The 25,959-nt window shown below is 38.6% G+C and overlaps 1 long non-coding RNA gene across 1 annotated transcript; it reads right to left on the bottom strand.

Moving 5' to 3' along the window:
* Window positions 1-19,309: 19,309 nt before the first annotated feature.
* Window positions 19,310-21,010, bottom strand: LOC134216720 (uncharacterized). Its single transcript, XR_009980797.1, has 4 exons — window positions 20,306-21,010; window positions 20,099-20,219; window positions 19,687-19,806; window positions 19,310-19,625 (listed from the first exon to the last, which is right to left on the bottom strand). It is a non-coding gene; the product is annotated as an uncharacterized LOC134216720 (long non-coding RNA).
* Window positions 21,011-25,959: the final 4,949 nt, after the last annotated feature.

Below are 25,959 nucleotides of genomic sequence, written 5' to 3'. Positions count from 1 at the left end.
AAGGTATGAAATACCGAAATTATTCACATTTTGATGTTGAAACTAATATTTTGACGAGACAATGCGCCCTACAGGGACCGTGCGCTGTTCCCAAAGAGCTGCCAGCTGAAGAGTTTTCGGGAAGGAAATCTCGCTTAACTTTTCAAAAGGACCTAAGTAACATTTTTTTCATGAATTAATTTGAATACTGCAATCAAAAGCTTTCATGTTGTTCTGTTGATTGCGCTATTCAAATTAATTCATGAAAAAAATGTTACTTAGGACCTTTTGAAAAGTTAAGCGAGATATATCACCTACCTACCTGTATTCATGATGATCGTACATTCCGTGTTGACCGTAGCAAAACCGAATGTAATGTCTTATCCCAGGAGGCTTGTTTTTTGGGCCGCCAGTTTCCAGTTGGCTGCACGCGCTCTCCTCGACTGCACACAGCTAGGCTAGCGTCGCACGAATCAGCATGATAAGTTTTGCCGGAAAGCCATGTACTAGCATTATATGCCACTGATAATTCCGTTTTACTGAGACAGATGATGAGTCCGCCAGTTATATTGTCGGAATTTATCACGGATATGTTGCAGAGTAAACATCTGGTCCGTCGTTGATCGTCCTTCTCGAAAAAAGACTCTATTTTGCACATACAACCTATTCTCAAAGCACTCTAGACTTGTCCCAAGTGGGCTGAAAAAAGCATCCTTCTAAAGATCTCATATTGGGAAAATTTGCCCAAATTTTCTCCCTTTCGCTGGACATCCGATCGGTGGCTTAAAAAAGCGATTGTGGATAATTATCGTTGTTTTGAACTACTTGGCGTAATAACCAAAAGTAAACAAGTCGCCTGATTGCATGTAGATGAACAACAATAAAATGATTTAATATGCTCAATCGCAGTAATAGGCTAAGGTTCGAGCCAAAACCCTGGTCCTAGTGTGTTTGTTAAGTATTCACTAGCAGGGGTGAATAAACTTTCTACATTTGCTTTGTATTACATACTTCGATGGCATTTCGGTTATCACACTACTGCCTACGAGCTCTCTGCTCCTACAGTTTCCGGGGTTTAAATCTACAAGAAACGATTTGAAAAACAAAACAAAAATAAGTCAGTTCTGCTGAATCCATATGGATCAAGTACTTAAGAATAGTATCGTTTGTCACCCAATTCCCCCCAAATTGAAGCATCATGAGCGAAAGTTGAAATAGATTACGTTAAGTACGCTTTAAATCTGGCACAAAACTTTTAATCTAATCAATTAAACATATTGTTCGACGTCGCCAGTTCTCTTAGTCACATTCACATACCCAGCCAGACGCATTCTCGGCGTACCAACTACGAAGAGCTACGAGCTGCCACTAACTGTTGCCCCGGATCCGGCAGGCGGGCTGAGTGATGCAAAATTGTTCTTTGCGTGACTTTTTGCCCTACCAGACATATTCGGAATCACTTTTTTCCCTTCCTGGGCGAAGATTTTTCCCGCTAACTGTTTTTCATGGAAAAAAGAAGACTTTCAAGACTTTAACGATCGTACACTTTTTACATCGTTTGGGATGGATGGGTGGTCGGTGCATTGTTATAAAGGAAGCGTACTGCGTAGCCTGAAGGGAATTGAACTAATTTATAAGAAAAGTTTAAAACTAGACGAGCGAGATTGGGTCAGTGTTCGCTTTTTTATTGCACTACATATACTGAGTGGCTCGCTGCCAGATGCGGTTATTGAAATTTACTCTTTGTTAGTCCATGAAGTTACCTATCTTTTATTTTTATGGAAGAGGAACTTTGTGCAAATAAAATAAGATTGTTGGATATGGTTTTGTTGGCCCAACGAATAATTGTATAGGGAACCGACAGGTACTTCCGGTAGGCTTCTACGCGATTCGCCACATCCGGATGCATCCCTCTAAGGGTGGATGCCCACGTAGCGTTTTTTAAAGTTATTTCACGTCACTTTTACGCAATGTATCCAGCATCAAGCGTAGTCGTGCACACGTATACGCGTACAAGTACCTTGCAACTTAAAAAACCGCGTCGTGGACAACGGCCCTAAAATGGCAACTTCACGTTATGTTTAGTTTTAATTGGCTTGCTCGCATTTTTTTGTGGTACAATGAAAGCATTTCTTAGATGCGTTCTTTCAATATCTTCAACACGCTATTCCAAATTGTGCTACTACATTTTACTGTCTTATCGATGCAGACGTTTATCCTCAACAACTTACCTGAAGGCGTAACGTTACGTGTAATTTTGATGCAGAGATGAAAATTTCCTGCCAAATGAATGGAAGAAAAACCGGGAAAGCAGAATATAAGCTTATGCATGGATTCAAATCACGTTGCGACAACGCAACGATGGCGTCAGTCGACAGGACCGATGATCCCAGAGTTCAAATTGACAGGGATGATGCCGAAACTCTGGTGCGCGAAATATATTTGTTAAACGAAGAGAAAATTTATTCGGCGAGGATTTGTAAACGTAAATGTTATATAATGCAAATACAATACATCCCCTATGTAAGGAAAGCGTTTTCAAACATGCCGCAAAAAATCCATTTAATGAGCTCAAAATTTGTTCGTGAAAACTAATTTGCTTTCAAATCGTCTACGTTAGATGTTCTTCTCACCTGGATTGTCATCTAGTCTCGAATATTCAATTTTCTTCAGAGATAATTATACTATTTCTATCAATAGACATCTGAAGATAACCAAGAAGTCGAAAATGTATTCTCTTTTAAATTTTACGACGTCATTTCACTTCCTGCAGTCTATTGAAAATTATCACACTCCGTATAGAAAAACTTCTCCAACAAGGACCAAGCTTTTGAGCTTTTTACGACTTTCCAGCACTCCAGTAACCAGTTTAACAAACAAGGCTATATTAGTGAGGATCGGTGAGGTACGAACGGCTATCTTAGACGGAAACCCATAAATTTCACTGCACTACACGCCATCAGCCACCAATTCGAGCTGTTGTGAGGAGGACAAGGAATACCTTCGCCCGAACCGCCGCGTGTAGACAGCTGATTTAGAATAATGAAGTGAGAAAAGCGGATGAGCTTCCATTGCTCCCTGTACCGTGTGCTGACGGTTGCCTGCTCGTTGAGGGATATTGTAGAGAAAAGAAAAATGTCTTAAATTCTGCATCATTAACTTTTCATGCTTTGTCTTGGGGTTCTCTTTCCATGGAATCTGCTGTTCACCTGGCACAGCGTTGCCATTATATCTTATAGTGAAGCATAGCAAGGCATGTTGCATACAAATAATGCAATGCTGGTTACCTTTGTGTTTCTTTCTACGAATCACTTTGAGATTCTGCCAGTCACATGTAAGTAGGAGGATGCAGTTGGCTTTACACTCTACTTGCTGTTTGGTCTTGGTTTTTCTACTATTTTGAGACTCCGCTCTGACAACGAGGAGTGTTCCGCTAAACGGTTTAAATAATGTTGCTCATTAATTTTAGTTGGAGGTGTTGAAGACTTAATTTCGAACATTTGGAAGTTATTCGTTTACGAATTTCAAAACTGTGTCCGCGTTTGCAAAACTGCAAACTGATTGTTAATCAATAGGTAATTGTTTGTTTTCAATAGTTTAGTTTCACAATTTTTACACATAATTGATTATATTAGCAGTCTGATGAAACCATAAACATGTGCCAAATATCGCATTTTAGTGTTGAAACAAAACGATGAAAGTTGAACAAGGTTTAAAATTTGATGGAGCTACCATTAGAAGGAAAGGGTTGAAGGCTTAGCCATCCCTAGAAAAAAAAATTAGCCCCCCCTAGGATTTGAAAACTTAATTAACAGTGATATCAGTTTTCAACATATAGGAATTTGAATTATTGATAAAGTATGAAGACAAACAAGCAGGCTTTGGAATTCTCACTCATATGAATAAAAACCTGCGATTAATCCATTAAGCGGAGCGTGATTTTTCATGTTGCCCTGTGAGGAAGTATTCTCACGCAACATTTTTATCCGGATAGAATGGCGGGTGATAAATTCGTACGCCGGCTCGCCGGATAATTTAATTTTAATCCACAAATTTTCCTGCTCGTTGCCTCTCCAGATAAATTTTACAAGCATATTTACAAAAATTTAGGACTGCAACGGGATTCGAACCCAAAACAATTTTTAAAATGTTTAGGCGCCCACTATAACCACGCCACCACATGAATTGATTGAAAGCGAGGAGAAAAACTGCTGTATTGAACCTTCTGCTTATCGTGGCGCATCGTCAGATTCAATCAGCTTGGGGAGGCAAAGTAAGCAGCATTTGATTTTTGCGAAACATGGGAAGAAGGATAACAATTTTTCGCACCATCGCTTGTGCCGGAGTTTATCGCACTGTAATTTATCCGGATAATACTTGTGACACATATATGTTACCAATATCACTGTATAGCATAAAATCATATGTCTGTCACCCAGAATCACGCTGGTGTCACGATAGCACGATGATTTCCGTACCCTGCCATTCGACCGTTGTATTGTACGAAACAGAACATAATTTGTTATTTGAAACGTCAAATACGCCATTTGACATATGAAATAAAAACAAACATTTGCAAGCTGATTGAGTAAAAATTGGTTTTTCTGCAATTCCGGATGATATTTTTCACAACATTCCCAAAATAATTATTCGTATTAAGCCCATTATTTACTACAATTATGCTCTGAAGATGTCTTCCTATTGATTTTGTCAGTGCTTGGGTTGTTACCGGGAAGATCTACCGTCACTTTTGCATGATATTCAATGGTTTGAGTTCTGTATCGTGTGATTTCGTACATTTTGTGCAAGGATTCCATGGGTTTTAATCAGAATGAGGTCTATGGATTGGGAAGGATGCGGGATTTTTGATTTGCCATTAGTCAGCGTCTACTTTTTTAGATGGGAAGAATGTTTTGTACCGTTGTTTTGGACAAATTCAAAATTGTATCTATGACCAAATTGGACGGTGCTGGCTTTATCCTTCAAAATGTCCAAATGAATTAAACGATCAGTGCCGTTTGCACTAAAATCACCCCAAACCATAGAATAGAGTGATCAACGTCCGCAGAAATAATCGTCCTGCGGAATATTTGCAAGAACTCGCATATTTCTGCTAAAATACCTATACGAAGAATTGGAAAACTATGACGTTTTCATATCGATGAATGAACTGCTGACGCAAATTCACAATTTATTAAAAAAAATTGGGGTAAATATTGTGTAACACTCATAAAAAATATAGTAACAGTTTATGATTTCTATACATTTTGATGAAAAATATAGTTTTGGAAAGCGGTAAAATCAGTTTCAAAGCAAGCTGTCAAATAGATACAACGGTGGAAAGAAAAGATGTATGTCATCTTGTATCTGTACGCGTATAGCGTGATACGAAAATCATTGTGCGGAAATCATATGTCTGTCGATAGTATAAAATGCATGGTGGAGTGATCAGTTGTCGCGTGAGTGAGTGAGAAATCCGAACCCTGCAAACAAGTTATCTCCCATATTTTGATTAACTGTACACTTCGTAGTTGCTAGTCGTGATTGGCCGAGAAACAACAAATATGCACATCTCACCAATTCTTCACTTCTTGGGATCAGAGATCTATTCTCAATGTACATGCTATGAAGTTTCATTAATTCAATACCAATAAGGATGCCGGCGAGGACGTAACCAATCAATCTAGGATAAGGGGAAACAATCAATTTAGGATAAGGGGAAGAAAATTATTTCGACACTCATTGTTTCAAGAGCTTGAAAAATCCTCTGCATCTTCGTGTGCGTCACAGAAAAGGGATAGTTGGATACATGAGAAGGTAATCCAAGTTGCCTTGGTAAGTGACTTAATTATTTTACATTAACTTAATTATTTTACACAAAGTATTGCGATATTTACTCCTATTTATACACTTCTTCTTCTTCTTTTTGGCATTACATCCCCCACTGGGACATTGCCGCCTCCACAGTTATTAACCACGAGGTTTCTAATCCAAGTTACCATTTTTGCATTCGTGTATCATGAGGCTAACACGAAGATACTTTTATGCCCAGGAAAGTTGAGACAATTTCCAAAAAAATCATAAGGGTTATGTACGCCCGACCGCCCGACGTCAACTACGTAAAACAGTTTGATGAAATGAAGAATCTAGTGCCAGTGCAAGAATACATATTTGCAGCAGCTCTCGACAATATGCGCTCGTTATTCTGCTACGAACGGTAACGTAATTCTGCTACGACGTCGTACTTTGAACAAATTCGTCTCGCCTCAATCTTCCTCTGTTTAAAATGGTGCACCATGGCCATGGCGCTGAGAAGAATCGATTAATTCCCAATAATGCATATTTCGAATCACTAACGACCACACGACCCACGCCATTGGCTGGAATAACAAAACCAAATAAGAATCTTGAAAGAATTAAACTTGACTGCCACTAAAGCCATCCATGCGAATACATATTTGTAGCATCTCCCTCCGACGCGCGCTCGTGATTCTGCTACGGACGCCAGCCAACTTTATGGCGTCTCCAAGCGGTTAAAAACGCTTTGCCTCAATCTTCCTTTGTATAGAATGGAGGCCCTGAGAAGAACCGATTTTTCCAACATCCCATATGTATTTGGAATAAAATTTGCTCAGCAATTTCGCCGATGCTTAGAGATGTCATAAAATCTCGATTAATCGATTAGTAACTAATCGATTACTCTCGATTCTTGACGATTATTGAATCGATTCATCGTTGGCAAGTAATCGATTCAAAATTAATCGATTATCACAACAAATAATCAATTAATCGAAGTAATCGATTAATTTGCGATATCTCAATCGATGCTGGGACCGCTCTCCGCGATATTTCAAATGAAATGCCACGCGCGCGGGGGAAAGCAGTTTTCTTATAATCAATAAAGATGGTCCATTAGTCCCGCCTCTTTGTTGTCCGGTATGACTGCAAATATTGTGTACCCGTCACACACTCACTAAAGGGGCGTGGCTACAGGTTCAACTTTATTGATTACAAGAAAGCAGCTCTTCCGCACGCGCGAGCCATTTCGTAGAAATATGTGTAAGAAACTCCTACCGGAAATCTTATTCTCACTGATGGTGTGGGTCGTGCGGTCGTCATCATCAACATCAACAGCGCTCAGATAAAAATTTTCTTGTCTGATGTACTAACGACCAAAGTAAAACTTTATTGCTTGGTGATGGCAGATTGTTTTCCATCGGTAGCAGAATCACCAGCTCGCGTCAGAGAAAGACGCTACCGAAAATTATTCACGTGGATAGCAGTAGCAGTCAAGTGAAATTTCCCCTCAAGATTATAATTTTAGGGTCTGTCCCAATTGGATAATTAAACTGAAATTAAACTTAAAAGTGACATTTCAATAATTATCAAATAACCCTGCTCGCAGAGCAAGATTACTTTTGACAGATATCGAATCATTTTCCATCGATGTCCTATTGGAATTGCTGGGTAGCACCAGCCATTCTTATAACGGGGTGATTTTTTAATTTTCGAACTGTCACTTTTAAGTTTAATTCTCCAAATGAGACAGACCCTTAGTAGATAGTCTGCTACTTGCTTCAGGTTTTATTTTCATCCATGCAAATACATATTTGCAGCTTCTTCTTCTGACACGCGCTCGTGATTCTACTACCGACGGCAACATTCTGCTGTCGCCAAGCGATTATGATTTGCACTTTAGAAAAAATTCGTCTAGGTTTAACCTTAGCTTCCACAAAATTGTGATCTATCGATCGATTGTTTATAATCTGCCTTCCCAATCACAAACTGCAACAAAACCAATTAAGAATCTTGATAAAATTTCACTTGGCTGCCACTGCACAATGGAACAACTCTGAAAAAAGACGGTCAAAATCACTTTGAGATGTTTAATACAGATTTAGATCCATGGTTTGTTCATAAAGTTGCCCGACAACATTAAGAGCGTAAAATTCACTTTTAGGTTTTATTGCGATACCCGAGCAAATTTTTTTTTCTCCATTCTTTTTTTGTTTGATTTTTTGACAGTGTTCTAGAATATTGTGTTTTCGAGAAACTTTGCTGAAGATACTATATGTTTCCTCCTATTTTGAAGGGTTAAATCTTTGTTTTTCGGTATTGCAATCCAGAACTAATGTAAAAATCGATTTTCAATATTTGTAAACTAAATATACAACATATTGACCCATTTTGTATCACAAAACATTGAATGGCACTAATATACGATAATCTGCAGATAGTGTGGTGTTTTTGATTTAAATTTCTATCAAATGGAACAGTTTTATCGAAAAAATAGGCCATTTCAATGATTTCTTATAGGCACATTTTGGCAGCTAGATTTGCGTTATTCTGAAAGCTTATTTTATATAAATGAAGCCAGTGGCTAAAGCTCAGTTGGGTCTGATGAGGCTCATTGATTTTTGTTCCAATTTTTAAAGTGTGCTTCTAAAAAATTTATTGTATTTCAATATTAGACCCAGTTTATACTAAGACTTAACAAAAAAGGTAAAATTTCAAGAGCTCCCACTCACAAATAACATTATTTTTCCCTGAATATATGGAAGAGAGAAATATGTGCTTAAACATGATAAGAATATAATATTTAATTTTATTTATAATAATTGTGTCAATTTAATTTGCTTTAATTGTTTATCAAGCATTTATTTCCACATTAAACAATATTTTTCAAAAAACAAACATAAGAAATTCAACAATTTAAATTCATAGTTACAACCAACTTTAGCAAAAAAATATTTCTGAATGTTTTTCAATGTATTTTATAATCTACTATAGCATAACGAAAGAAAAAAAACCCAGATCAATCCACCTAGCGTTGGTGGTGCCTTTCTCGCGCATTAAAATAATAAGAAAAACACATAAGAGAGTTCGAAATAGCACTTTAGGGGGATAGATTTTACTTTTTCCATCAATTCATATGTATTTGCGGTCATTTGAATGCATTGCTGCGAACTTTGAAAAAAAAAAAATTTTTTTTCGTTTTTGAATTTTTTTTTCCCAAGGGGGGACCCTTGGCAGAAAAACAATGTATTTCCAATTACTTTGGAACGCAATGACCGATCGGCCAATTTTCAATAGGAAACAACTAGACCGCAATCCGCGCCGACTGCAACTTGTTGCGAGCAACTCGGATAATGCTAAGTACCAAAAAGTGTGTCTCACATTTTTGTACACACACACACACACACATACAGACATCACCTCAATTCGTTGAACTGAGTCGATTGGTATATAACACTATGGGTCTCCGAGTCTTCTATCAAAAGTTCGGTTTTGGAGTGATCCTATAGCCTTTACGTATACTTTGTAAAGGCATGTATGTGTATTTGTACTAGTCTACGTCGGTTGACGAAATAAATAAATAAATTTAAACATTATCGATTAACGTTAAGATGCAAGTAGTTTAATCAATCATTATACGGATACTGTACCGTTTTTCGGCTATATCGCCATTTATTAGACAATTTTTAGAAATATTGGGGACCTTTTAGCTCTCATAAAGATATACTGATTATTTCGCCAAATTCACTTCTGAAACTCATCGATTTTGTTTGAAAACAATGTTTTTAAAAAGTTGGCCAAATTGGGCACTGGATTATCCGCAACCGGTACGCTCACCCTACTAATAGAAATAATAAATAGATCCACAATAAGGTCGATGGAATGGATATATGTTGAGAAAGAGAAATATTCATCGAAAACTAATATAAAAATTGGAACAGAAATCAGTGAGCCTCATCAGACCCAACTGAGCTTTAGCCACTGGCTTCATCTATATAAAATAAGCTTTCAGGATAACGCAAATCTAGCTGCCAAAATGTGCCTATAAGGTAGATATTTAATCATGAAACTGGCCTATTTTTTCGATAAAACAGTTACATTAGATGAAATTTAAATCAAAAACACCATACTATCCGCAGATTATCGTATATTAGTGCCATTCAGTGGTTTGCCACGGAGGTGGTTTTGGACATAACCCCCCCCCCCCCCAGAGACTAAATTTTAAGAAGGAATTTAGTAGTAGTAGTAGTAGTAGTAGTAGTAGTAGTAGTAGTAGTAGTAGTAGTAGTAGTAGTAGTAGTAGTAGTAGTAGTAGTAGTAGTAGTAGTAGTAGTAGTAGTAGTAGTAGTAGTAGTAGTAGTAGTAGTAGTAGTAGTAGTAGTAGTAGTAGTAGTAGTAGTAGTAGTAGTAGTAGTAGTAGTAGTAGTAGTAGTAGTAGTAGTAGTAGTAGTAGTAGTAGTAGTAGTAGTAGTAGTAGTAGTAGTAGTAGTAGTAGTAGTAGTAGTAGTAGTAGTAGTAGTAGTAGTAGTAGTAGTAGTAGTAGTAGTAGTAGTAGTAGTAGTAGTAGTAGTAGTAGTAGTAGTAGTAGTAGTAGTAGTAGTAGTAGTAGTAGTAGTAGTAGTAGTAGTAGTAGTAGTAGTAGTAGTACCTCGCCTTCTTATGCCCGTTGGATCGTTGTTGAGAACCATTTTCACCGGTTTACTGTCCGACATTCTGGCTACGTGCCCAGCCCACCGCAGTCGTCCGATTTTCGCGGTGTGAACGATGAATGGTTTTCCCAGCAGCTCATGCAACTCGTGGTTCATTCGCCTCCTCCACGTACCGGCCGCCATCTGCACCCCCAACGGATGGTACGCAGCACTTTCCTTTCGAAAACTCCAAGTGCGCGTTGGTCCTCCACGAGCATTGTCTCGTGTCCGTAGAGGACTACCGGTCTAATGAGCGTTTTGTAGATAGTCAGTTTGGTACGGCGGCGAAATCTATTCGATCGAAGCGTTTTGCGGAGTCCAAAGTCGTACGATTTCCAGCCTCTATGCGTCTCCGAATTTCTCTGCTGGTATCATTTTCGGCAGTCACCAGTGAGCCCAAGTACACAAATTCTTCTACCACCTCGATTTCGTAACCACCGATGCAAACTCGAGGTGGTTGGCTTACATTGACCTCTCTTGAACCTCTTCCTATCATGTACTTCGTCTTCGACGTGTTGATGACTAGTCCGATCTGCTTAGCTTCCCTCTTCAGTCTGATGTTGGCTTCCTCCATCTTCAAAAAGCCAAAAAGCTGGACGGACTTATTGAAAATTGTACCACTCGTGTTAATCCCTGCTCTTCGTATTACCGCTTCCAAAGCGATGTTGAATAGCAGACACGAAAGACCATCACCTTGCCGTAACCCTCTGTGCGTTTCGAAGGGACTTGAGAATGCCCCAGAAACTTGAACTGCGCACGTCACCAGATCCATCGTCGCTTTGACCAGCCGTGTCATTTTGTTAAGAAAATTATTTTGAGCTTTTTAGTGGAATGTCTTCACTTGTCGTAAGACGAGTTTGTACAATCCCATTTAATTCCATCGTATGTCTGCTCCAGCTGTGCATAGAACGCGTCTTTCTCGTCGTCGGGTCTCCCTTCGTGTGGGCAGTGCACGTTGATGATGCTATAGTTGAAGAAACGGCCTTTTATCCTCAGCTTGCACATCCTTGCGTTGATTGGCTGCCACCCAATCACGCGTTGGCGCATCTTTTTTTCTTTTCAGCACTATGAAGCCGGTTCCCAGCTCGTTGGTGGTGCCACAGCTTTGGTAGAAGGTAACCGCTCGATGCCCGCTTTTCCACACTTTCTGTCCTGTCCAGCAAATTTCCTGCATGTATGTATGTATTTCATCGTAGATAATCCTGTCGCAACCTGCGAACCCTAGCGACTTGCAGTTCCATGTTCCAAGCTTCCAATTCGTCGCCTAGGTCGTTCTCGTTGCCGATTGTATCTAGGCGTATTATCTTCTATGTCGTTCGAAATGGTTGTTTTTAAAGGAGGCTTATTGGTCCTGCGCAAACCTCCTGTCTCGTCGGAGGGCCGTCGTGCCAGGGCTGTTTAGCGTCCCACCTAACACCAGGACTTGGTCTTGTGCGCTTTGAGCGGCACACGGATGCTTTGACGGAGCCTACTTGCAAATACATGCAGCTTTTTATAGAGGTTTAACAGGGCCCACTAGGCAGGCACGACAACTCGCAGATGACCTGGGGAGGGGTCGTCAAGCCCTTGGACATAGTCCCTGCTGCCCCCGAAGTAAAGTAATAGTTAGTAATAGCTGAGGTAATAATAATAGTAATAGTTTGTTATTGTAATAGTTATTTGAAAGATGAAGAGGTTTTGTGACTCTTTGAGAAGTAATTCATTAAGAATTCACTCAAAGGGGTTTTTCCCTCTTCCATTTGTTAGGTTAAAAATAAATAAATAAATACACTCATTTCATAGAGAACGCCTAAACTTGCGAAAACCCTGGAAGTTATTCCGTTGCAATTTCCATGTATTGTTTTATTTATATCATGTGTGCGTTTCTTCTATACCACCATGGGCTCTGTGCCTACTTCGAAGTCCTTTTTCAATCCAGCGCTGTTTGCGTTTCTGCCCCAGTTCTACTTTCCTTCCTGAATTTCAGTTACTATGCCTATGCTGACACTGTCGCGACCGTCGCGACGGTTTAATTCAATCCACCAACCAGTCCAAAAGTTTAAAATTGTAGGGGAACGGCTCGACACGTCATCCCATAGCTCCTATTTCCATCTCATCAAAAACAAAGCAATGAAAAGAAATTTTGTTTGCTCATATTTTTGTGATTTTTTCATCAGTGAGCACGCTTGTTAGCACAAAGAAGCGACGAGATTGGTGCTGTATTTCTTTGTTTTGCGATGAGATGAATATATGTTTAGTGAGATGGAAAATGGAATAGTTCCCCTACACGCAACCGATTATGCACGTACATTCCACCTGAAAGTTCAGGTAGACTTTCGGAAACTACGATACGAATTACGTGATAAACGTAAACTCCAAATAATCTAAACGTTGTTTCCACCTGAATTTTCAGGTACATTTTACATGCACACATAGCAGCAAATGCTTCAGAAAATTCAGGTGAAGCTTACGTGTCCGGTGAATTCTATCCAAAACTCAGGTAGAACTTACCTGATTTTCACGTAGAATGATAATTCTATCAAAAAATCAGGTAAAAGTTACGTGAATTTCAGGTGGAAAAAATCTACGTACTTTTTCAGGTGGAAACAACGTGCAGATTTTTTTGGGATACAATTCACCGATAGGAAGTTAAATTACACCGGAACGTCAAGTGAAAGTTACGTGAATTTTTAGTAAATTTTACTGGCGATTGGTAAGAAAATTTCAATGTTTTCTAATATTCGTGATGGCGGAATCAGGAATATTAGTTGTTGAACAAAGTTGAAGTTTAAAATAGCGCATCTTCTTTAGCGTTTTTAATAATTATAAAATTGAAATATTCTAAATTGTTATAATTAATTACAGCCAAAATAAGAAAACTAGATGTAAACTTCGAGTTTAACCATCAAATGATTTTTTTCCCCAAAACCGCTGCTGGTCGATCGCAAAATTAGAAGAATATTTTATACTTGGCACATTCTGATGGAGGTTTAACGTAAGTATGCCGCATTCAAAATCACACATTGGTATATCATCTATTTTGTTCCTGCTTTTTAAGGTATCGGATAAGTATGACAACAACATTTGAGTGGACATTGCTGATTATATATATAGAGATTGGAACTTATACAGTGAAACGATATGCGCAAAGAAATATACCCATTTTATATTATTAATTGGCGTTTCAATACAGAACTATGTAATCTGGATAAAATAGCTAGAAATTAATTAAATGAATTTCAATTGATTTCTTTAGATTCTCGAAAAAAATCCAGTGAAGTTTAAATGCAGATCAGGTAAATGTTACGTGAAGTTAATTTTGCTGTCACGGAAATATTGGTAAAAGCTACGTAAAATTCAGGTACATTCCACCTGCGTCCAATAAACTGATGTTTTGCTTTGGATTCACGTAGAATTCACCTGAAAAATAAGGTGGAAAAAATCTACGTGTCTTTTCAGGTAAATGCTACGTGAAAATTATTTGCAGTGATATATATTACATAAATTAAATTTAAGCATTCGTTCTAAATAGACACAATATTAAATAGGATCCAGTTCTGATGAGTAATTTCGTTAAGTGCTTTCCATGTGACGCTGATTCCGGTTCATTTAAAAATTCCAGCATATGGAACGGTACCAGCAGAGCGCACTTTGTAGCTATGGGAAGAAAGAAATCTGACTATCAAAGTGCATTTTTGGACGCATTTCACAGTCGATGCCATCATAACACTGCAGCAGTAACATCCTTGGTACGAGACGATAGTAGAGTTCAGTGCAGTGGCACTTTATCTTAGAAGTCCGAAGCGTACTAGTGCCAGGACTAGCCACAAAGGCTAGATGCTGATGTTGCCCTTCCGTTGCTGTACATCATATCCGCTCATACTTACATATCGAGATGAAATTATTCAAATTTATCTGGGATATAAATTTTGATTCTCTCGGCACAGACTCTCATTGATATACCCAAGTGTAGCTGCTCAAGAACTGGAGTTTGTCTCCAGAGGCCCTTTGCTTGTCTGCAAAAGGAAGAGATTGGGCCACGTAATATCACGAAGCAAGGCATACCTTTGTATTATAATATGTATAATGCCTGTGAGCAGTTTCAAGTCTTCTAAAGGATGATATAATGCGATTATTTATCCTTGGCTTTTCGTCGCATTATGTAGAATGAGTAGAAACTGGAAACTATTTGTTGCACACGATGTTTTTGGAACTTTAAACTAAATCACTGTGGTTTTCATACCTAGTGATTTCGATCAGATAATTCGCGATCTATACGATAGGCAAATGTTTCTTCAACTTTGATGATATGATGCATTCATGTACTATTGCATCTCGATATCAATGTTTAATAAGGATTTATCTTGCTAATTAATTTAATTTTGAAAGCCCTGAATAATCCAAGTAGCGATAATGGTGAAACTTTTTTTGGATTGAAGGTAAGTGCCAAAAAAGAGTGAGCTTTTTTTCAAGCATACATAGGTATATACACCCATAGATATCATTTCAGCTTATCGAACTGAGCTGCAGCTGCATCACGACGCTTAAGCGGGGCGAAGATTAATGCCACGATGCTTGTGGAAGACGTGACTGGTCAGCTACTGATCGACCCAACTGATTAGCTGAAAAGCTGGTTCGAGCACTTCGAACAACTTTTCCAAGTTCCAGTCAGGCCACCACCACCTCAGCATGATCTGCCTAGGATCCGACGTATAACACGCGTCAATATCGAAGCTCCGGCACTGCTAGAGATTCAAACGGCCATCCAAAACATGAAATCGAACAAAGCCCCAGGGATCAAACGCAGATCAGCCGAGATGCTCAAATCTGACCCCGTGACACTCGGCTATTGGATAGTTTATTTCGTTATATCTGGGACACCGCAACTTTTCCGGGCTGAAAGCAGAGTCTCTTAATTCTCGTGTATACTTACATGGATGAGACAGTGTGCCATGAGCTACAGAAGCTCACGTAGCACCGATTCAGTGCGACGAGAGAAGGAAGTGCGCGCATTGAACAACTGAGTGAGCGTGTCTCAATGTACGTCTCATGAGACTCATCTCATGCGCTAGGAATGCATAGCTGGCGTTACTTAGGCGACGATATTACTGAATGAAATTTTCCCGCCCAAGCTGTTTTACGCACCTGCGCTGTTGTTTGCAAAGGTTTGCCATGGCAAACAGCGCATGAGCTGATTGCATTGAGATGTCTCAATGCAACTCACCAATGTTAATATGAGTTACACACTTAAAAATTTTCGCCGAGATCTCAGCATTTTTTGTTAATTTTCCCGAGGTGGGCACCGCCGAGTTTCAGCAAACACGATTTTTGCCGAAATCTCAGAAAAAGTGACGTTTCATTTGCCGAGATACAGTAAATATTTTGCCGAAAATCAGTTATCAGTAAAATTTTCTTCCGAAGTTCAGTTCTGAAATTTACTGAGCTACAGCGGTGCCCGATTTTGCCGAGCTCGAGAAACAAAAATTTAGTGTGTACACTAGCTGACACATTCCACGCACTTCTACGCCAAAGGACCAACATTTCAAACTGAAAATTAAGGTCCAGTATCAATAGGACACGAAAACATATATATCTAATTATAAGAAAAAACATTTTTCCAGTGAAAATTGGTTTGGGAACATAGTTTAACAGCCAATCAAAGTAGTAGACTTTTAGCATGAGAAAAAGACTTCGTTATCATTTTTTTTACAAATGTGCTCCATCGCACCTATTTGGCTTCAAATGTATCAATGAATACATGATAAAGTAGAGTTGATAATGACATTTTTTTGTACCAATTGTATTGTTTCGAACATTTTTGTTTTTATGAAATATTTATACTTTTAAAACAGTGACATTGAAATGGTGTCGCGTTACGAAAATAGTCTTATTATTGATACTTTACAAAAAGTACACACATTGGAAAAGTAATATTTTGTTTTCTCTTAGTACTCGTCAAAAGCTTTCTTTTCATATATTAAGATCAAAAATCGGATCATTATTTATGTAGTTACACTAGGTACAAAAATATGGTGTCGCGTTACGCGAATTCAGTGTGTTTCTGGAATGAGGGATATACGGCTTTCGGTTTACAGTATCACAATGGATCATAAAATGGAACAAAAAATTTCTATTTTGTAGGTTAGGGTTTTTACATGAATAGCGTAACAAAATAGGGGGTGTAACGGGGTGTGTCATTTGGTAACTGTTCATACTAAAAAATGAGCTCGTATATAAGAAATGTTACGAAAAATTGAAATTGCAAATTTGGTTGTTTCATAGAACTCATAGGGGTCGTCCATAAATAACCCCCGTGAAACTAGGGCTCAATTATTTTTTGTTTGAATAAATTGGGAGGCTTTTTTACACATATCTCGCACAACTTCGCACTCAACATCATCAGGTACTCATAAGAGTATACGTAACGAAAAATTTGCTCCTGAACCAGGGTGGCCAGACCTACCGATTTCTCGGTAGTCCTACCGATTTTTGACTCACCTACCGATTCACAGACGAAAGATCGAAAACTACAGATTTTTCAAAATTCCTACCGAGAACTACCGATTTTCAATCCGCCAAACAAAAGCACGGTCAACATAGTAATCTTTCTCATAAACGATTTAAATGATTTTAGCTAATTCCCAGGTAATTTAATATCAGAACAGTTGAATCTGCAGTATGTCGCATATACCTTAATTTTGTCTTATCTGTTAAGATAACATTTTGCATTAAATCCATATCCACATAAGTAAGGTCTGGACCAGATAGGACCAAAGTGTTCAATAATCTTGTCACTTGCGAATTACATTACTGCACTTTGATAAAGAAGACTTGAGGATCATCCGCATCTATTACTTTGAAATATCTTTAGCAGGTTTGCTCAGTAACTAATATAGATAGTGGAATATATAGATGAGCGAAGATAAATCCTCTGTCTCCAAACGAACTGTCAAACGTGTCTCCAAACGAGCATGACGTCACGATTTCAATGGAAACGTTAAGAGCTGTGACGTCATATGCGCGCGTGCAAGGTCAAAAAATCGACTCAGCCATGCTTTCGCTCATCTATAAATTCTACTATCTATACTAACCAACATTGATGTCACGAGCATTTTTCTACGAAACTTTCCACTAACTTAAAGAATTGGAATTTTTTGGAGCTAAGGAAGTTGCAATTTAGGCTCTCTCCAAATCTTAATCTACTTGCTTTCCGAGTTTTTTTTTTAGAAATATTGGGTTTTCTGTTAGAAGATTTTTCTTTGCAGCGTACAAACGAGTGTGGTATTTCTCAACCAAATCCAAATGTGATGATACAACTATTCTTGAATTAAGGAGAAGAGATTTCACTGTTTATTCTACAGTATAGATAGTAGAATCTATAGATGAGCGAAAGCATGGCTGAGTCGATTTTTTTGCCCGTGCACACGCGCATATGACGTCATGGCCCTTAACGTTTCCATTGAAATCGTGACGTCATGCTCGTTTGGAGACACGTTTGACAGTTCGTTTGGAGACAGAGGATTTATCTTCGCTCATCTATATATTCCACTATCTATATTCTACAGTGGTTCCAATTGCATCCTTTCGTGAGCAACGAATTTCATAAAATAACATAACATAAAATAAAATAAGCTAACAATGTTATGCGGCTAGATTTGAATAACGGTCTGAAGTTCGCCAATATTTTTTTAATTCTATCATGAACATGTACGTCCAAGTTTGGGAGATGATAATAGCATTTCCATATCATCATAAACTTTTTAAAAGCTTCGAGTAAATCAGCAGTCATCTAGGCTGTTTTGTGATACATATTGATTTTGAATCTGAGAAATATGCATTTCAACCATTTTAAATTCATTTTATATCAATTGAGATACTTGAAGTACTTGAAGTTGTCATACCGCTTAGTTCTATCTTCTGCGGATTTGAACTTCAAATGAATCGGAAGATTTATTTGATTGCAAATGCTGGTGTTCAAAAAAGTTCCTCATATGTAAAGGGGATTGGTCTGATTGTCAACCAATCCACTTTACAAATGTGGAATTTTTCTGAACAGCAACATAGGTAATAATTATATTGAAATAGATCTTATACATAAAAAGAACACTGCTGGGTAAACCACGAACTTTGTAATTTAATTTAGGTTCAGATTCAAACTAGAAGAGTTTTAGGAAATTTTATATTTATCTAAACTTAATCGACACTGATTTTATTTCTGATAAGGAAAGTGCATATAAACAATAAACTATGGCTCTCAAGGATGAACTTATCATTCGTGAGGTTTACATATTTTGAAAAAGGTTATATGCAATTTTTCAACATGAGGCTAAATGCCCTTTTAAATATGTATACATTTTCATATGATTTAGTACTTTTTCCGGCCTACCGATAACTACCGATTTTTCTACAGTCAAGCTACCGATTTATCAAAATATAATCTGGCCACTCTGTCCTGAACACGCCCGCTCGGAAAGGTCTTCTAGAAATCTCCCGTGATATCTCTGAGACAAAAAAATTAGTCTCCTAGATATTTATGGTAGATTTCTAGAACCTGTCAGACCTCAAATCCGCCTCAAATGCAACAACCGTTTAAACCGGTGTCTACCTCAAATTTTAGACGAGTAGATCGTTTGAACCGATAGGGATATGACAGGTGTGGTCTCTTAGATATTACCTCGATATCTTCTAGACTCGAATACCACGGGTCTTCTAGACTCGCTTCTAGACTTCTTCTAGATGTGGGTACCATATTGCTTCTTCTTTTTCTTTTCTCTGTTCTTATTCTTTTTTTTTTTTGTTATTTTCGGTTTGTTTACATTGTAATCTAAAAAAGAACTTTCTGAAATTTAAATACACATATTTTTATGGTTTATATTCGTAATTTATAATACATAAATATTTTATGAATTGTCCGCTTTAAGGACAAGGCTATTCCGAGAAATATACGTGGATCTGCTGGGATCGAGTGGCCGCAGATCCGACTGCTTTGTGAGCATGGTGATCGATCGTTATCCCCGAAGAAATCAGGCCAACCAAACGAATTGCGATTCCTAGTGGGCACGGTTGGTGCACGGAAAAGGAGGGTTTGTGATTGCTCTGTTTACTCGTTTCCGAAAGAGACATTCTGTCAAAACGAAGTGTCCGTCTATCATGGCTCGGCAGAGCTTTGTCGTCGAAAAGTACCTAATACAAACGAAGCAAAAGATTAATTACAACACCTACGCAACGAAAGCACAAGAAATACCGTCGAACCGGTTCTTCTGCCATAGATTTGCACGGGCACGCAATGGTCGGTTCTTTTCGGTTTCTCGGCTCAGCAGCTTTACCACCGTTTTGGGTTTATCCACTTCCGGGTTTTCTGGAACTACAAATAAATACGAAAAGTTAAATCTACGAATCCCCATAATTTGTTTTGCTTTTTGAAAAGAAATTTTCTGTTACGCGTACATGCAATGTCTTACGTAGCCCTACATTGACTAACAAAATATACTAGCCCGAGGTCTTCCTAAACCGGAACTCCAGTTACACCAACAGTTTCAACTGGATTCCAGCAGGAATCACTACTGGATTCCGGGAGAAACCCCTTCTGAATTTTAAAAGGAACTTCGTAATTGGCGTAAAAAAATCTTTTAAGAACACTATGTTTTGACACTTACACTTATGGTACACCCCACAGTACAATGAAGACTGTTTCCCGTTGGTGGATGACGAACTGGAGCTGGTCCATTGATGTTCCTGCTATAGTTCGAAGAACTGATCCTGTTGCTTTTGCAGCTTCTGGAGTGAAAAATGATTATAATTAGCTGATTCCTGTTGAACACTAATGATAAACAAAAAAGAAAACAAGTAAGAATTGTTCATACCTGGCATCCGAGCTGAAACATTATTCTTGCTTTGGCAGAACTCATCCCATCGCAACTCAGTAATGCACTTCCATGGACTTCCTCTTCGAGGGGAATCGCACCTTCCTCGCTGATGCCCAGACATCCGACGATCGTCACAAATCGAACTGGCAGAAAACTGGACCTGATCATTGGGATTCATGGTAGTGTATGGTTTTATTTTAAACTTGGATTAGCACGAAAGGTCGGAAGATAACGTTTTTCGTCGGTAGGAGATGAATTGGCTGCTTCATGTTTTGTTGGCATGTCTGACGTTCAGCACTTCGGATGGATTCCCGCCGAAATCACTCCCACTACTACCGCCGCCTCACCGAAACAATCCAGCAGAATCCACTGGTCAAATTTCCGCAATTTTCTTTTTCATTCCGGGAGTTTCAAAAATATTAGAAACCTCTTCCGATTCAAAATGGTAAATATGTATAACAGTAAAAAAAGATGGCGACAATAAAAAGCGCGAGGAAAATTAACTTGACAGCTGCACCGGTTCAACGGTTCAACTGGTTCATAGTGCGAATGTATAGAGGTAAACAAACAAACACACTCGCAAAAATCGAAATGCCATATACATTTGGTTTGTGTCCAAACTTACTTTGAAACTTGACTAGGGTGGTTTGTGTCTCAATGAGGTAGATTCCTGTTCGCTTTTAGACATTTTTCAATGCGGGTACCATTTCACTGACATGGCAGTTGTGCGTTGCTTACAATATTGTTGAGTGGGGTGCCCTTGTAAACGCGAGTGCATTTAATTTTGGATTCCTTCACGAAAAAAAATCTTCATAACGAATGTATTCGGCAAAACACATACATTTTTGCCATTGCGATTTCGTAATGAAACATATATTGCTGTTTGCATTAAAACTTTTCGTTTCGTCGATGAAGACAATGACATTTGTCTCCAGCGACTGCTTCCCCGATAGACCTTTTATACATGTTTTTCACTTATACATGAATAATACTGTCAAAACTTGCATTTGACAATGAAACATTCAACTAAAAGCTCTATTTTTTGACATCGGTGCACTCACACAAACAATCGACATTAATTGTCAAAAATCAGGGTTACCAACTTTATAACTTTCCCCTTGTCGCCGAGTCTTGCGCTGAGTGCTCGGTGCGGAAACCCAAAGGTGGGAATAAAATTTTGGGATTTATGCGCAATACCCAATTGGAATAGATACTATACGACACTGCATAAGATAATCATAACATGAAACTTATACATTTAATTTCAAATGTGCATATGCATGATTAGCGTCGATAAATAACCTGTATGAGTTAAATTTATGATCGTCATTTGGAAAACAAAAACAACATTATTTGGTTCTCAAATTAATTTTATGACAGATAATTATCCCGTTTTCTTTCATTTTCAGGTCACTCTAATTTTTAGGCTTTCTATTTGTATAATAAACATATTTCCTTTATTTAAATTTCACTACACACTTCATCCTAAATCATTCATAAAAACAAGATGCAGGCTTTAATGCAGGTAGACGCATATCATTATGCTAGCGGGTTTTTGTTGGGGCATTACATCTTTTTTTCGCGGGTGCTAACTATGACCGGATCATGATCTGCAGCTGCAGCTCGGGATCTTTAAATCACTGGAGCATGAAAATATCCCAGGTAACCATTAGCACTTTATTTCGCCTTTTTGGCTATATAGGGCTATTATAGAGCCAGTAGAAAGTTTGTTAGCCCTGTCATAGCGTTATAGTTGCACGTACTGCTTATTTTAATGCTTACGGTTACTTGGGATTGTTTTCATAGAAATAAATTCATTCATTATGTTACGTACCTGTTTTTCTCTCGAGCAGTTTATGCTGTGCATCGCCATTTTTCGCTATAAGGTATCAAAATATTCATATATAATTGAAAAACGAATATAAATTTTTATGTTACCTTAACTGTAGGCGGGCCGATCGATCCAAGATTTTCGACCCGTTCCGTGGTGAGTAACCATTCACTGCAGACCGATATAAAAAACGTTGACTTCGTTGAATCACTGCAATCTATTGAAAAAAATACCGGATCTCCGAGCTGCTCCAGCGCCATGCTGCTTTTTTTCTCAATCCCGATCCTAATCGAAAGTATAAGTTTAGCCTTATACATTTTTACCATTAGGCAAAACTTATACTTTCCATAGCAAAGCGAAATATAATACATGGACACGCTAAATACATTGAACGCAAATAAGTTATGAAGATTATATGCAGTGGAATGAAATGTATGTTGGTATACATAATGAAGGCCATAAATACAATAAAATGAATAAAATAATTACTTTTTTTTACGTGTTGAGGAATGCCCTTAATAAAAACATATTATATTAGACAGTCGAATGAATTTCACTTTGAACTTGAATATACAACAATTGTGCCAATTATGCGTTTTGAATGACTCGATAATTGTCGAACCCGACACGTCTCACGAGATATACCGTGTAATTTAAATGGGAGGTATCGGCAATTCTCATTTTACTTAAAGTATTGACTCTAGAGCGTAAAGATTTAAAATGCACGCAAGTAGTGCACTCTCTTGTAATGAATATTTGTTGAGGCATTAAACATACACCAATGTCTTTGAAAGGGTATAAATAAAAAGTTGAAAGCAGACCAGTGGTTCCAGTAGAAACGTTGAGTAAAAAACGACAGAAAGGTGCATCTTCATCATTTCTGATTTGCTTGGGTCATCATCACCTTTCAAAATGGTGAACGAAGAAAAAAAGCAACATAGAACTTTTCAATGTAAAAATACAACTCACTTCTAGGGGGATCGATCATCTGACCGCGTATTGAAAAGCCGATCCTGATTATACCTGGGTGTGACTTATATAAAAATCAGTGAACCCATTAGCATTGATTTTGTTTTGAAGACTGGCTATGTGACGTGAATGGTTTTGGTTCAGTACCGAATTCGGGCCGGATAGTCCCAAAAACCTTAATAGCCGAAACTCAAGATCCAGACTACTAACTCGAACTAAATTCAACGATAGATAATGTGATAATATTCCACGTTAAATGCAACATGCCGCATCGAGATCGACTGAAATTATGTACTTCATCAACGATAAACACGTTCGCGTAACGCGACACCATTTGCAGAACACTGTTTGTTGATCAGCGTAACGCGGCGGGTTTTAAATCAATCCAGCAATTTTTCATATAATATCCGTTTTTATCCGTAATTTGAATTCACAGCCTCATTTCTATTAATGTATACGAGAAATGCTTGAGCTTGAGCTTGAGCTTGATTGACTGCTCGTAGTTGCTACTCCATTATGACCAGATCAGCTGTTCTTGCACAGGGAACCAACAGATGTTTGCTTGGGACTAGCACACATCTTCAATGTACAAGTACTGGTGATCTCATTTGTTAGGTCATACTGGCGCCTGCCACGTCAGAATGCAAGTCAATGTAGGGAAGGGGGAGGAAATGATGATGCAATCACTCGCCCACTGCAAGCCGAATATACCTCTGCACTTGCCACGAGTTCATGCGGAATTTGTTGGAATTTATGGGTTAGGTTGGCGAGGCAGGGGTCCGTCTTGGTTAACGAGCTGCCAATGATAGATAGGAGAAGGTAACTGATGGAATTTCTAATTGGATGTAGGAAACGAGCTCTATAGTTCATTTCCAATTCTAGCAGATTACTGATAGAATACTCAAGTTGGAGGTATAGGAATAGTAATGGAAACGGTATGGAAGTCCATTTCCAGTTCTAGCGATTGCTAGAACATGAGGAATAAAGAGAAAGATACAAAGTAGGAGAATGGAACGGACCTGGGATTTAACCCACGACCTCCTGCGTATGAGGCAGAAGCAGTAGCCATATGACTACCAAGCCCGCTACTATTAATCTGGGTGGTGCGGATAGAATCGATTTGGTTGTCAAACTGAAGCCAAAAATTTCTATTGTGCCGGAGCCAAACATTGAAGATTGTGGTTATGTTCGTTTCTGATCTGATATTGAGAAGTATTGTTATTATTTGGGGAAAAAATAAAAATAAACTTTTGACTAAACTGTTTGAGTTTTGTCATCTTTGAAACAAATATTCTCACATTATATTTCGAGTGGAAAATTAGTAGGAATGCAACTAAAAAGCACTCGTTACGAAATTTCACGAGATTCAGCAGCTGATTGGAGCATGAAAGTACGTAAACAATCGTAAAGTCATGTAGAGTCTAGCGCATTTGTGCGCCCTCATGCAGCCGGGTGGCATCCCTATCTCACACAATAGGTTTGTTTTGCAGCCAACATTACGCGACTGTATCCCACTGACGGTTCTGTATCCTAATGAGAATCAAATGTGATGTTTGTAAACAAAACAAATACTATCATGAATTTTACATTGAGATGTTGGCTACAAAAACATGGCGTCGTGCCACCGACCTGCCCTCATGCAGCGTGGAAAGAGAAATTCGAAGAGCGGGAAATGTTTGACAGCCAAGTAACTGCAAAATAATTTTGTTTATGGAAGTTATTTCAAAATATCCCTCTACTCGCTTGAGCGCGGAAAAGTGACTCTATCCGCAGCACCCAGCTATTAATAGTGCTGTCCAATGAGCAGCTCGAAGTAGCTCGAAGTTGTTCCCGTCCTGCTCGTTCTTTTTTGTCAACAAACGGGCATGAGCGTGACAGGAACAACTTCGAGCTACTTCGAGCTGCTCATTGGACAGCATTAATGTATACGAGAAATGCTTGGAATAAACCGAGATTCCAAACCTTATTCCAGAGCTAAAAAACGCACTTGCATTGCCAATTGCAAAAAAGTGCATTTCAGCGATGGTGTCGCGTTACGAAATGCAGCGCGTTATATTAATCATATTCAAAGCGAAAGTTCTTAAAATTAATATTCCATCAGAAAGGAAATTTAGTGAGGATAATTTTAAACCTGTTTAATCATATGTCCCCGAAGTTAATTTTTGAATGCGGACCTAATTTCTCACTGAAAGTCGACTCCTCATGGTGTCGCGTTACGCTGGAATGTGTCTTATGGGTGAATAGCATTGCGGTGTATCGTTTGCCGCGGCCGTACCTTTCGACAGTCATTCGCCGCGTGAAGTTTTGTGCAAGTACCCATTAGGCTTTCAGCGATCGTGTACGTACACGCACGTTTCACTCACACTTTTACTCGGTTTGTTTGCAACCACCAGGTCGGTGGCACGACGCCATGTTTTTGTAGCCAACATCTCAATGTAAAATTCATGATAGTATTTGTTTTGTTTACAAACATCACATTTGATTCTCATTAGGATACAGAACCGTCAGTGGGATACAGTCGCGTAATGTTGGCTGCAAAACAAACCTATTGTGTGAGATAGGGATGCCACCCGGCTGGCAACCACGAGCAGCTGTCACGGCTAAATCAAATGGCATTGTTTGCAACCACGAACCTGCGTTCGTGTTGGTGAGAAATGTCGGCGAGACCCTAATTTGGGAACATTACAAACGCCGCGCAGTGTATCATATCCAGAAAATCTGACAATAATGATTTGCGTTGTGGGGCTGGTTCAAAATAAGAATCATCCGGTTTAGAGATGATGCCAAGGATGATGCTCACTTACTGTCACCATATGACAAAAGAAAATGACAATTGTTTTAAATCATTCAT

Source organism: Armigeres subalbatus, chromosome 2 (genome assembly GCF_024139115.2).
Source record: "Armigeres subalbatus isolate Guangzhou_Male chromosome 2, GZ_Asu_2, whole genome shotgun sequence".
Lineage (NCBI taxonomy): Eukaryota > Metazoa > Arthropoda > Insecta > Diptera > Culicidae > Armigeres > Armigeres subalbatus.
Note: the sequence above shows the minus strand (reverse complement) of the source record. Positions and strands in the feature narration are given on the sequence as shown.